We start from the raw sequence: 13,001 nt of genomic DNA on the forward strand, positions 1-13,001 counted from the left end.
CCTGTCCAAGAATCCATCCTGTCCCTCACTACTGCATGCACATGAATGCTTCCCCCAGCCAAAAGCTCCTCATTCTTCAGCACTTGCAGTCCTCAGATTCCATGAAACACTAAAGCTAACTGGCAGCCTGTGTGCTGCTGAGTGCTGGTTGGATTCGATGATCTCTAAGGTCCCTTCCAACCCAAACCATTCTATGAATCTGTGAATCTCAGAGGTCTCTTCCAAATCAAACAAGTCTCTGATTCTACAGACCTGGAAGAGTTAGGTGATGCTTGGACTTGTTGATCTTAAAGGTCTGTTCCAACCGAAACAATTTGGGGATTCTATGATTATATCTACTTAGGATTAGAATAGAATAGAATAGAATAGGAGTAGAATAGAATAGAGTAGGATAGAATAGCATAGAATAGAATAGCATAGCATAGAATAGAATAGAATAGAATAGAATAGAATAGCATAGCATAGAATAGAATAAGAATAGAATAGAATAGCATAGCATAGAATAGAATAGAATAGAATAGCATAGCATAGCATAGAATAGCATAGCATAGCATAGCATAGAATAGCATAGCATAGCATAGCATAGCATAGCATAGCATAGAATAGAATTAACCAGGTTGGAAAAGACCTTTGAGATCATCAAGTCCAACCTATCACCCAACACCATCTCATCAACTAAACCATGGCACCAAGTGCCTCATCCAGGCTCTTCCTAAACCCCTCCAGGGATGGGGACTCCACCACCTCCCCAGGCAGCACATTCCAATGGCCAATCTCTCTTGCTGGGAAGAATTTCTTCCTAACATCTTATCACACCATTTGCAGGACTAAAAAGAATCCCAGAATCCCAGCACAGTGCAAGGTGGAAGGAACCTCTGGAGATCATCCACTCCAACCCCCCTGCTAAAGCAGGGGCACCCACAGCAGCTTGCCCAGCAGCACAATGCCCAGCTGGGGTTGGAAGCTCTCCAGAGAAGGAGACTCCACAACCTCTCTGGGCAGCCTGCTCCAGGCCTCCAGCACCCTCACACCAAACAACTTTCTCCTCATCTTCAGATAGAACCTCCTGGGTTCCACTTTGTGCCCACTGCCCCTTGTCCTGTCCCTGAGCACCACTGACAAGAGTCTGGCCCCAGCCTCTTGCCCCCCACAGCTCCTTTAGCTCTTGCTGAGCACTGATCAGATCCCCTCTGGGGCTGCTCTTCTCCAGGCTCCACAGCCCCAGGGCTCTCAGCCTTTCCTCCTCACAGAGATGCTCCAGGCCCCTCAACATCTTTGAAGCTTTTGCTGGACTCTCTCCATTAGTTCTCTGTCTCTCTTGAAGTGGGGAGCCCAGAGCTGGACACTGCCCCTTGTCCTGTTGCTGGGCACCACTGAGAAGAATCTGGCCTCATCCACTTGACCCCCCACCCTTTATCTATTTATAAAGACAGAGGAGATCCCCTCCCAGGCTGCTCTCTCTCTCACACACACACACACACACACTACCTCTCACTCTCCTTTCAACCTTCTCTTCTTTCCTATTTAATTTGGCTTTAATTTCCCAGCCACCCCAATTCAGGAGAAGCTACAAGGAGGGTATTTCACGATGCCTGCTTGAATTCACTTTCCCCACACAGATTCTGTTCTTGTGAGTCAAGCTCCCAGATCAGCATAAAACTGCAAGTGTCAAAAACAGATGCTCTTTGTTCTCCAAAGTGGAAATGAAGCTGCAACCTTCCCCTCCAAACCACAGTTTAAAGTCTAATTCATAGCGTGACAGCTGTCTGCTTGTCTTCCCTTCTGGCTGCAAGTGAATTCTGCAGCTGCTCCTCCTGCTGAGTGGGAGAGCAGAAAGGGGGGAAGATGAGAGGATGGAAAATGGTCTCCTCAGCAGCCCTTGGAAGAGTTTGCTCTCCACATCTGATAACATTCTGGTAGTTTCTGAGTCAGGAGCTACTCGAGAAGCTGTGCTCATGGGCATGAAGACAATCGAGTTCAAAGGAAAGGGTGGAGGTCTCTGTGTCTACTCTAAAATATTTCACATAGATGACTTACACCAGGGAGGAGGACACTCTTCATCACCCCAGTCCCACCACCCAGTGAGGAATGCCTAGCTACACTGGATACACAGGCACACACAAGGAGTCCTCCCACCTCCAGCATGGGCAGAAGCTGACGGGGAGAGTTGTGGGGAAATGGGGCTGGGAGTGAGGCTTTCCCCTGCATCAGAGCTGCAAAGCACCTCCCACCACCACAAAGAATCACACCATTCTTTTGGCTGGAAAAGACCTCTGAGACCATCCAGTCCAACCATCAACCCAACACCACTGTGGCCATTAAACCATGTCCCAGAGTGCCATGGCCACAGGTTTCTTGATCACCTTCCAGGGACAGGGACACGACTGCATCCCTGGGCAACCTCTAAGATCATCTAAGCTTAGCCATCATCTGATTCTATCAGGGCCACCACCACACCATATCCACAGAAGGGCAATGAGGCTGGGGAGAGGTCTTGAGCACAAGCTCCATGAGGAGAGGCTGAGGGAGCTAGGGTTGCTTAGCCTGCAGAAGAGGAGGCTCAGAGGAGACCTTCTTGCTGTCTACAACTCCCTGAAGAGAGGTTATAGCCAGGTGGGGGTTGGTCTCTTCTCCCAGGCACCCAGCACCAGAACAAGAGGACACAGTCTCAAATTGTGCCAGGGGAGGTTTAGGCTGGAGGTGAGGAAATTCTTCCCAGCAAGAGAGATTGGCCATTGGAATGTGCTGCCCAGGGAGATGGTGGAGTCACCATCCCTGGAGGTGTTCAAAAAAGGCTTGGATGTTGCACTTGGAGCCATGGTTTAGTCAGTCATGAGGTGCTGGGTGACAGGTTGGACTTGATCTTTGAGGTATTTTCCAACCTTATTGACTCTATGATTCTATGATCCTTCATGATTAACTAAACTCTTTCTTGGTGGACCCTCAGCCCTATTTCTTCCTTTTGCTTCAGCAGACTAAAGTAGCAAATCCTTCAGGAGCCCTTTGCAGCAGGGAAGTTGTGTTGCAGCCACGATTGTCTCTCACTTCAGTGTTCTCCTCAACAATAAACAGGCTGCTCCTTTCATCTTTCCTGTAGGTCTTATTTTCTAGTCTCTTAATCATTCTTCTTCCCCTCCCCTGGACTTCTCCCAGGTGGCCTCCATCCTTCTTGAAGTGTCATGCCAAAAGCAAGCACAGAGCTCCAACAAAAGGTTCTGCAGTGTCAGAGAGCACAGGACTGAGCCCTGTGTTTTCCAGGGGACATTTTGGTTCATGCCAAAACCAAGGTGGACATTTGCTGTTGGGGAGATTTCCCTTCAAAAATCACAAGTTAGGTGTTTAAAATACCAATTTAATTCAAACTGCCTTTGACAAGAAGATGCTTGATGGAAGCAGTGTTCCTAAATGCAGCCAAAGTGAAGGGAAGCAATGAGATTCCATAGGCTCACCTGGAGCTATTAACCTGCTTCTCCAGGCTTCCTTTTCCTGTAAGCTCTGGGTTTTAGAGAAAGCTGGGAAGTACAGCAGAAATGGTTTTCCTCCCCCCCTGCTCTGCCCTGGTGAGGACACAGCCGTAGTCCTGGGACCAGCTCTGGGCTCCCCACTTCAAGAGAGACAGAGAACTAATGGAGAGAGTCCAGCAAAAGCTTCAAAGATGCTGAAAGGCCTGGAGCATCTCTGTGAGGAGGAAAGGCTGAGAGCCCTGGGGCTGTGGAGCCTGGAGAAGAGCAGCCCCAGAGGGGATCTGAGCAATGCTCAGCAAGAGCTAAAGGAGCTGTGGGGGGCAAGAGGCTGGGGCCAGACTCTTGTCAGTGGTGCCCAGGGACAGGACAAGAGGCACTGGGCACAAACTGGAAGCCAGGAGGTTCCATCTGAAGATGAGGAGAAAGTTGTTTGGTGTGAGGGTGCTGGAGGCCTGGAGCAGGTTGTCCAGAGAGGTTGTGGAGTCTCCTTCTCTGGAGAGCTTCCAACCCCAGCTGGCCATTGTGATGCTGGGCAAGCTGCTGTGGTGCCCCTGGTGTAGCAGGGGGTTTGAACTGGATGATCTCCAGAGGTGCCTTCCAAGCCCACTATGCTGGGATGCTGTGAAAAGAGTTACACTTTGGTACATGGTTTATTGGCCAAGGTGATCTGAATTTGATGGTTGGACTCAGTGATCTTAGAAGTCTTTGCCAACCAAAACAATTCCATGATCAACATATTGGCCTAGTGAGAGTCCCTTCCTGATGAATTTATCTAGCAGCTTGGTAAGCTGTCACACATTTGTTGTACTTCAAGGAGAGTGGAAGGAATTTCTAATCAAATTTCCTACCTTTTTGTGTCCCCTCTATACTTTTGATGATGCAATTTCAGAAGAATTTTCTAATGTGAGGATTTATGTGTCTGGGGAATAAGTCTTATGAGGAGCAGCTGAGGGAACTGAGGTTGTTTAGTCTGAAGGAGAGGAGGCTGAGGGCAGATCTCATTGCTCTCTACAACTCCCTGAAAGGAGGTTGGAGCCAGATGGGGGTTGGTCTCTTCTCCCTAGTGTCAGTGATAGAATGAGCCTGAAATTGTGCCAGGGGAGGTTTGGGGTTGGAGATTAGGAACAATTTCTATGCTGCAAGAGTGGACAGGCACTGGAACAGGCTGCCCAGGGAGGTGGTGGAGTCACCATGCCTGGAGGTGTTCAAGAAACCTGTGGCCATGGCATGTGAGACATGGTTTGATGGCCATGGTGGTGTTGGGTTGCTGGTTGCACTCCATCTTAGAGGTCTCTTCCAGCTGCAACGGTTCTATGATTCTGATCCTAATGTACAGGCTCAGAGGGTGAATCATGTTCTCCAGCTCCTCATTCACCTGAATTACCCTTAGAAAGAAACTCCCTCAGCTCACCTCCCAGGTCCAAACTCAAAGAACTATCATGAATCCTAAAGGCAGGCAGTGGGAGGTCCCCAGGTTGGTTGGTTGGTTGGTTGAGTCCCACAGTCAGGGAGCTGGCAGGGTTCAAATCTGAATCCTAAAGGCAGGCAGTGTGAGGTTGGGTTGGAGGTTGGACTTGATGATCTTGGAGTGATCTGAAACAATTGTGTGATTCTGTGATAATCTTTCAAAGAGCCTTTCTCCTTACAACTGAATGTTTCCAAACTTACTCTCCTCTGCCTCAGAGCTTCATTCTCATGGGAGTTGATGCCCATTTAGAATAGAATAGAATAGAGTAGAATAGAATAGAGTAGAATAGAATAAACCAGGTTGGAAGAGACCTTCAAGATCATCAAGTCCAACCTATCATCCAACACCACCTAATCAACTAAACCATGCAACCAAGCACCCTGTCAAGTCTCCTCCTGAACACCCCCAGCGATGGTGACTCCACCACCTCCCCAGGCAGCCCATTCCAATGGGCAATCACTCTCTCTGTGTAAAACTTCCTCCTAACCTCCAGCCTAAACCTCCCCTGGTGCAGCCTGAGACTGTGTCCTCTTGTTCTGGTGCTGGTTGCCTGGGAGAAGAGACCAACCTCTGCCTGACTACAACCTCCCTTCAGGGAGTTGTAGACAGCAATAAGGTCACCCCTGAGCCTCCTCTTCTCCAGGCTAAGCAACCCCAGCTCCCTCAGCCTCTCCTCATAGGGCTGTGTTCCAAGCCCCTCACCAACTTTGTTGCCCTTCTCTGGACACCTTCCAGCAACTCAACATCTTTCCTAAACTGAGGGGCCCAGAACTGGACACAGGACTCGAGGTGCAGCCTAACCAGTGCAGTGTACAGGGGCAGAATGACCTCCCTGCTCCTGCTGGCCACACTGTTCCTGATGCAGGCCAGGATGCCATTGGCCCTCTTGGCCGCCTGGGCACACTGCAGGCTCATGTTCAGCCTACCATCAACCAGCACCCCCAGGTCCCTCTCTGCCTGGCTGCTCTCAGCCACTCTGACCCCAGCCTGTAGCTCTGCATGGGGTTGCTGTGGCCAATGTGCAGAACCTGGCACTTGGATGTGTTCAATCTCCTGCCCTTGGACTCTGCCCATCTGTCCAGCCTGTCGAGGTCCCTCTGCAGAGCCTCTCTACTCTCCAGCAGATCAACTCCTGCCCCCAGCTTGGTGTCAGCTGCAAATTTACTGATGATGGACTCAATGCCCTCATCCAGATCATCAATAAAGATGTTAAAGAGCATGGGGCCCAGCACTGATCCCTGGGGCACACCACTGGTGCCTGGCTGCCAGCTGGCTGTGGCACCATTCACCACCACTCTCTGGGCTCGGCCCTCCAGCCAGTTCCTAACCCATCGCAGTGTGCTCCCATCCAAGCCATGGGCTGACAGCTTGGCCAGGAGTTTGCTGTGGGGGACAGTGTCAAAGGCCTTGATTTTTATCAGCAGCAAGCATCACCATGATAAGCATGAAGCATTCTGTGCACTGGTGCTTTACTTAAAGGAAAGAGGGGGGAGAAAAACCCCACTCCCTGTGAAAGCAGAGCAAACCCAAACCCATCTGGGATTATTAAGAGCAGATGTTTAAAGAGTTATAATGGACTTGCTTCTTAACAAAGTCTGAGCATTTGCCAAGGTGAAATACCTCTCAGCTGAAGCCCTACAGTGACAGCAATGCCAGATAAAAGAGATGAACCTGTCCAAGTTAAAAATGTCTACAGAGGGAAAAGCTGCAGTGCCTCAGGGATGTTCCTCTATTTTTAAATGATATAAACAGGTATGTAAAAAACACCACCAGAAATCACCCACTGTTGTAAGCACAGTTGGACATTAGGAACAATTCCTTCCCCCAAAGGCTTGGCAATCCCTGGCTGAGGCTGTCCAGTCCCAGAGGGACAGGGATCTGCTGGAGAGAGTCCAATGGAGAGCCACCAGGATGCTGAAGGGACTGGAGAACTGCCCTGAGAGGAGAGGCTGAGAGCCCTGGGGCTGTTCAGTCTGGAGAAGACTGAGAGGGGATCTGATCAATGTCTATAAATATCTGAGGGCTGGGGATCAAGAGGAAGGGGCCAGGCTCTGCTCACTTGCACCCTGGGATAGGACAAGGAACAATGGATATAAACTACAGCACAGGAGGTTCCACCTCAGCATGAGGAGGAACTTCTTCACTGGGAGGGTCACAGAGCACTGGAACAGGCTGTCCAGAGGGGCTTTGGAGTCTCCTTCTGTGGAGCCTTTCCAGCCCCATCTGGATGTGTTCCTGTGTGACCTGTGCTGGATTCTATGCTCCTGCTCTGGCAGGGGGGTTGGACTTAAATATCTTTGGATGTCCCTTCCAATCCCTAACATCCTGGGATCCTGTAATCCTGTGATCCTGTGCCCAGGGCACTGGTGGAGTCCCCAACCCTGGAGGGGTTTCAGAGCTGTGTAGATGTGCTGCTGAGGGTCCTGGACTGGCAGTGGACATGGCAGTGCTGGGTTAATGGTTGGACTCAATGATCTTAAAAGTCTTTCCCAGCCTCAATGACTCTGTAATTGTATGAAAATATTGGTGTCTGTCAAACTTCTATGGTTCTGCTCTGGCAGGGGGGTTGGACTCTCTGGGCAGCCTGCTCTAGGTCTCCAGCACCCTCACACCAAACAAGTTTCTCCTCATCTTTAGATGGAACCTCCTAAGTTCCAGTTTGTGCTCATTTCCCCTTGTCCTGCCACTGGACAAGGGAGGTTGCTCCATAGTTGGCCTTTAAATGTCCCAACCCAACCCATTCTAACATTCTAACATGGTGGATGAGAAGCTCAACAGGAGCCAGCAGTGTGCACTTCCAGCCTGGAAAGCCTGGGATGCATCAAGAGAAGAAGAGCCAGCAGGGTGAGGGAGGTGATTCTCCCCCTCTGCTCCACTGTGCTGAGACCCCACCTGGAGTCCTGTGTCCAGTTCTGGAGCCCCTAGCACAGGAAGGGTCTGGAGGTGCTGGAAGGTGTCCAGAGAAGGGCCATGAGGATGAGCAGAGGGCTGGAGCTGCTCTGCTATGAGGACAGACTGAGGGAGCTGGGGCTGTTCAGTCTGGAGAAGGCTCCAAGAAGACCTAACAGCAGCCTTCCAGTGTCTGAAGGGGGCTACCATAAAGCTGGAGAGGGACCTTTGAGGGTGCCAGGGAGTGATAGAACTGGGGGGAATGGAACAAAACTAGCAATGGGTAGATCGAGATTGGATGTGAGGAAGAAGTTGTTCCCCATGAGGGTGGTGAGAGCCTGGCACAGGTTGCCCAGGGAGGTGGTGGAAGCCTCCTGCCTGGAGGTTTTTGCAGCCAGGCTGGATGTGGCTGTGAGCAACCTGCTGTGGTGTGAGGTGTCCCTGGCCATGGCAGGGGGGTTGGAACTGGCTGATCCTTGAGGTCCCTTCCAAGCCTGACAATTCTGTGTCTCTATGATTCCATCCAAATCTTGCCAGGTATTAAAATTCTTGGGATAATTTTGCCTTCTCAGTGGTGATCAAAATGTCTTCTGCTCTGTGCTCCTGACACATCTCTGCTCGATATTCCCGGTGGAGAGATTCAACAAGGAGTTTATTAGGCTGAAGGTGGAAGTAAAATGGAAGTCCAGCACTGTATCACTGCTCCCTAAACCCAGCACTTTGCAAAGCCTGGAGGCCACTGAACTCATCCTGGGTTTTATCCAGTGGCCACAGAACTGTGGAATGGTTTTTGCTGGAGGGAACTTTAAAGGTCATCTAGTTCAACCCCCCTGCACTCAGCAGGGACATCTGCAACTGGAGCAGGTTGCTCAGAGCCACAACCAACCTGACCTGCAATGCTTCCAGGGATGGAGCATCTACCACCTCTCTGGGCAGCCTGGGACAGGCTCTCAACACCCCCAAGGTGAAAAATTCCTTCCTTCTCCCCAGTCTCAATCTCCCTTTTTCAGTTCAAACTTTCACTCCTTGTCCTGTCACAGCAGATCCTGCTCAGAAGTCTGTCCCCAGCTTTCTGCTCAGCCCCTGAAGCACTGCAAGGCCACCAGAAGGTCTCCCTGCAGCCTTCTCTTCCCCAGGCTGACCAACCCCAACACTCTCAGCCTGGCCTCACAGCAGAGGGCTTCCAGCCCTGCCAGCATTGCTGTGGCCTCCTCTGGCCCTGCTCCATCAGGTCCCTGTCTGTGCTGAAGACTCCAGAGCTGGCCCCAGCCCTGCAGGTGGGGTCTCAGCAGAGCACAGCAGAGGGGCAGAATCCTCTCCCTGCCCCTGCTGCCCACACTGCTGGGGATCAGCCCAGGACACAGCTGGGGCTGTGCTGGCAGCACTCAGTGCTGGCAGCACTCAGTGCTGGCTCATCTCCAGCTTTGCTCTCACCAAATACAGTGATGTGAAAAGCAAGAAGCTGCAGGGCAGGTCCTAGAATCCAGGGGAATATCCCTCAATCACTAGGAGCTACCTGTCCAGGCTCTTTCTTCCACTGTTTCCTTCTGATTGTACAAGTCAAATGCCTTCTCTGGAGACATTCCAACCCACCTGGATGTGTTCCTGTGTGCCCTGCCCTAGGTGATCCTGCTCTGCCAGTGGAGTTGGAGTGGATGATCTCTTGGGGTTTCATTCCAACCCTTAACATTCTGTGTTTCTGTGATTCTTGCTACCCTGGGTTGCAGCCTTACCACACAACCAGCAGCTCATTCTACATGCCCCATGATAGAGGTCTCCTTTCCTCTTCAGGAGCACAGAGACCTGTGCCTGCTGTGTGATGTCCACCAGTACCTCCAGTCCCATGGACAAGCCATACACATTAATCTGCCTCTTGGTGAATGCCTCTCTGAAACCCAAGCAGATGAGGATGATGATAGCATACTGGGTGGGTTAGTCTCAGCAGTCATTGCTTTAGACATCCCTTTATGCCTGCAACACTCATTTCCTACCCCACTGCACATTCATCTTCCCCCCTCCCTCCTGCTGTCTGCTCCAGCTTCTGAGAGACTCAGTCCTCTGCCTTCTCCTAAGCCCCAGGTGACTCAATATTTTGGAGGCCTTTCTTTTTCTGCTTCATTTCATTTGGTGTGGTGTATCACAGGTTGCATTGGGCTGGAAGGGACCCTCAAAGGTCATCTTGTCCACCCCCCCTGCAATCAGTGGGGACACCTCCAACTAGAGCAGGTTGCTCAGAGACCCAGCAAGTTTGCCCTTGAATGTCTCCAGGGATGGGTTCTCCACCACACCTCTTGGCAACCTGTTCCAGTATCTCTCCACCCTCATTCCTCCTGATGGTCAACCCAAGTCTCCCCTGCTCCAGTTTCCAATCCTTGTCCCTCGTCCTACCCCCACAGTCCCTTCTAAACAGTCCCTCCCCAGCCTTCCTGTAGGTCCCCTTCAGATACTTCTCCAGGCTGAACAACCCCAATGCCCCCAGCCTGTCTTCACAGGAGAGGTGCTCCAGCCCAGATGGTCAGAGATTCATCCTTCTGGCCCTCCTATAGACCTGCTCCAGCAGGTCCTTGTGTTGGGGGCTGCAGAGCTGGACTCAGTACTCCACACTGCCCTTGAGGAGAGGTCTCAGCAGAGCAGAGCAGAGAGGCAGAATCCCCTCTCTCCATCTGCTGGCCTTGCTTCCTTTGCTGCAGCCCAGGATGCCATCTGCCTTCTGGGCTGCAAGTGCCCACTGCTGGCTTGTGTCCAGCTTCTCACCCACCAGAACCCACAAGCCCTTCTTTGCAGGGCTGCCCTCAATCTCCTCATCCCCCAGCCTGGACCGCTATCAAGCATTACCCTGACCTAGGTGCAGGACCTTGCGCTTTGCCGTACTGAACCTCACGAGATTCTCCTCAAACCACCTCTCCAGCCTGCCCAGGTCCCTCTGGGTGGATCCTGTCCTTCAGTCTTATCAAGGTGTCATCTGCACACTTGCTGAGGGTGTCACAATCCTGGACTCTCTGTATCATTGATGAAGGTATTGAACAGCACTGGTCCCAACACAGAGCCCTGAGGGACACCACCACTCATCCATCTCCATCTGGACATTGAGCTGTTGTCTACTACCCTTTGTTTGCTCTGTCACCATTGTCTAACCTTCTGTGAAGAGCTGGGCTATGGATTTCATAGAATCACAGAATCAACCAGGTTGGAAAAGACCTCAGAGATCATCAAGTCCAACCTATCACCTAATACCTAACACCTCCTGACAACTAAACCATGGCTCCAGGTGCCACATCCAATCCCTTTTTGAACACCTGCAGGGGTGGTGACTCCACCACCTCCCTGGGCAGCACATCCCAATGGCCAATCTCTCTTGCTGGGAAGAATTTCTTCCTAACATCCAGCCTAAACTTCCCCTGGCACAGCTTGAGACTGTGTCCTTTTGTTCTGGTGCTGGGTGCCTGGGAGAAGAGACCAACCCCCAGCTGGCTACAACCTCTACAACTACGAGAAGAGAAGAGAAGAGAAGAGAAGAGAAGAGAAGAGAAGAGAAGAGAAGAGAAGAGAAGAGAAGAGAAGAGAAGAGAAGAGAAGAGAAGAGAAGAGAAGAGAAGAGAAGAGAAGAGAAGAGAAGAGAAGAGAAGAGAAGAGAAGAGAAGAGAAGAGAAGAGAAGAGAAGAGAAGAGAACTTGATGATCCTTGGGGTCTCTTCCAACCTTAGTTACTGTGATACTGTGATACTGTGTTACCATAGAAGAGAAGAGAAGAGAAGAGAAGAGAAGAGAAGAGAAGAGAAGAGAAGAGAAGAGAAGAGAAGAGAAGAGAAGAGAAGAGAAGAGAAGAGAATTAACCAGGTTGGAAAAGACCTCAGAGATCATCAAGTCCAACCTATCATCTCATCAACTCAACCATGGCACCAAGTGCCTCATCCAGGCTCTTCCTGAACACCTTCAGGGATGGTGACTCCACCACCTCCCTGGGCAGCACATCCCAATGGCCAATCTCTCTTGCTGGGAAGAATTTCTTCCTAACATCCAGCCTAAACCTCCCCTGGCACAGCTTGAGACTGTGTCCTCTTGTTCTGGTGCTGGTTGCCTGGGAGAAGAGATCAACCCCCACCTGGCTACAACCTCCCTTCAGGTGGTTGTAGAGAGCAGTAAGGTCTCCTCTGAGATGGTCTCTTCTCCCAGGCAACCAGCAGCATTTCCTTACAGCCCATGGCAGGGAGGTTAGAACTAGTTGATATTGAAGGTCCCCCCAGCTCCAACTGTTCTCTGAGTCCATGACTCTGTGATTTGTGTGGGCATTGTGCACATCCTGTGAGCTCAACAGGACCAAGTTGGTGCCTCTGGCCATTACCTCACACATGCATAACCTCACACCACCATTACAACACTCAGTGTGGTGCTAATCCACATGCTTGGCATTGTGTCCCAATCCTGGAAATGCCCAGTTGCACAAGCTGTCTGGAAATGGTTTTTATAACGGTATGGATTATTCCTACTGCTTCTGGGATGACAGCCCCTGGAGTGTCACAGTACACCAGAGGTTGGAAGGAACCTCCAGTCCAACCCCCCTGCCAGAGCAGCATCACCCAGGGCAGGCTGCACAGGAATGCATCCAGCTGGGGTTGGAAAGTCTGCAGAGAAGGAGACTCCACAACCTCTCTGGGCAGCCTGCTCCAGGGCTCTGCCACCCTCACTGTAAAGAAGTTCCTCCTCATGCTGAGGTGAAACCTTCTGTGTTCAAGCTTGAGCCTGTTGTTTCTTGTCTTACTATTGCATACCACCAAAAAGAGCTTGGCCCCCTCCACCTGACACCCACCCCTCAGATATTGATAGGCATTGATCAGATCACATCTCGGCCTTCTCAAGACCAAACAGCCCCAGGGCTCTCAGTCTCTTTTCACAGGGGAGATGCTCAAGTCCCCTAATCATCCTCATGGCTCTCTGTTGGATTCTCTCCAGCAGGTCTCTGTCTCTCCTGAACTGGGGAGCCCCAAACTGGACACAGTACTGCAGGTGTGGTCTCAGCAGGGCAGAGTAAAGGGGAAGAAGAACCTCCCTAGCCCTGCTGGCCACACTCTCCTTGATGCACCCCAGCACTGGCAGTCTGAAGCACACCACCACCAAATGAGATATTCACTGGGGGTAACATCACACTTTCCTCTTCTAATCATTCTGGACTAACTCTGGACT

Source organism: Dryobates pubescens, chromosome 2 (genome assembly GCF_014839835.1).
Source record: "Dryobates pubescens isolate bDryPub1 chromosome 2, bDryPub1.pri, whole genome shotgun sequence".
Classification (NCBI taxonomy): Eukaryota; Metazoa; Chordata; class Aves; order Piciformes; family Picidae; genus Dryobates; species Dryobates pubescens.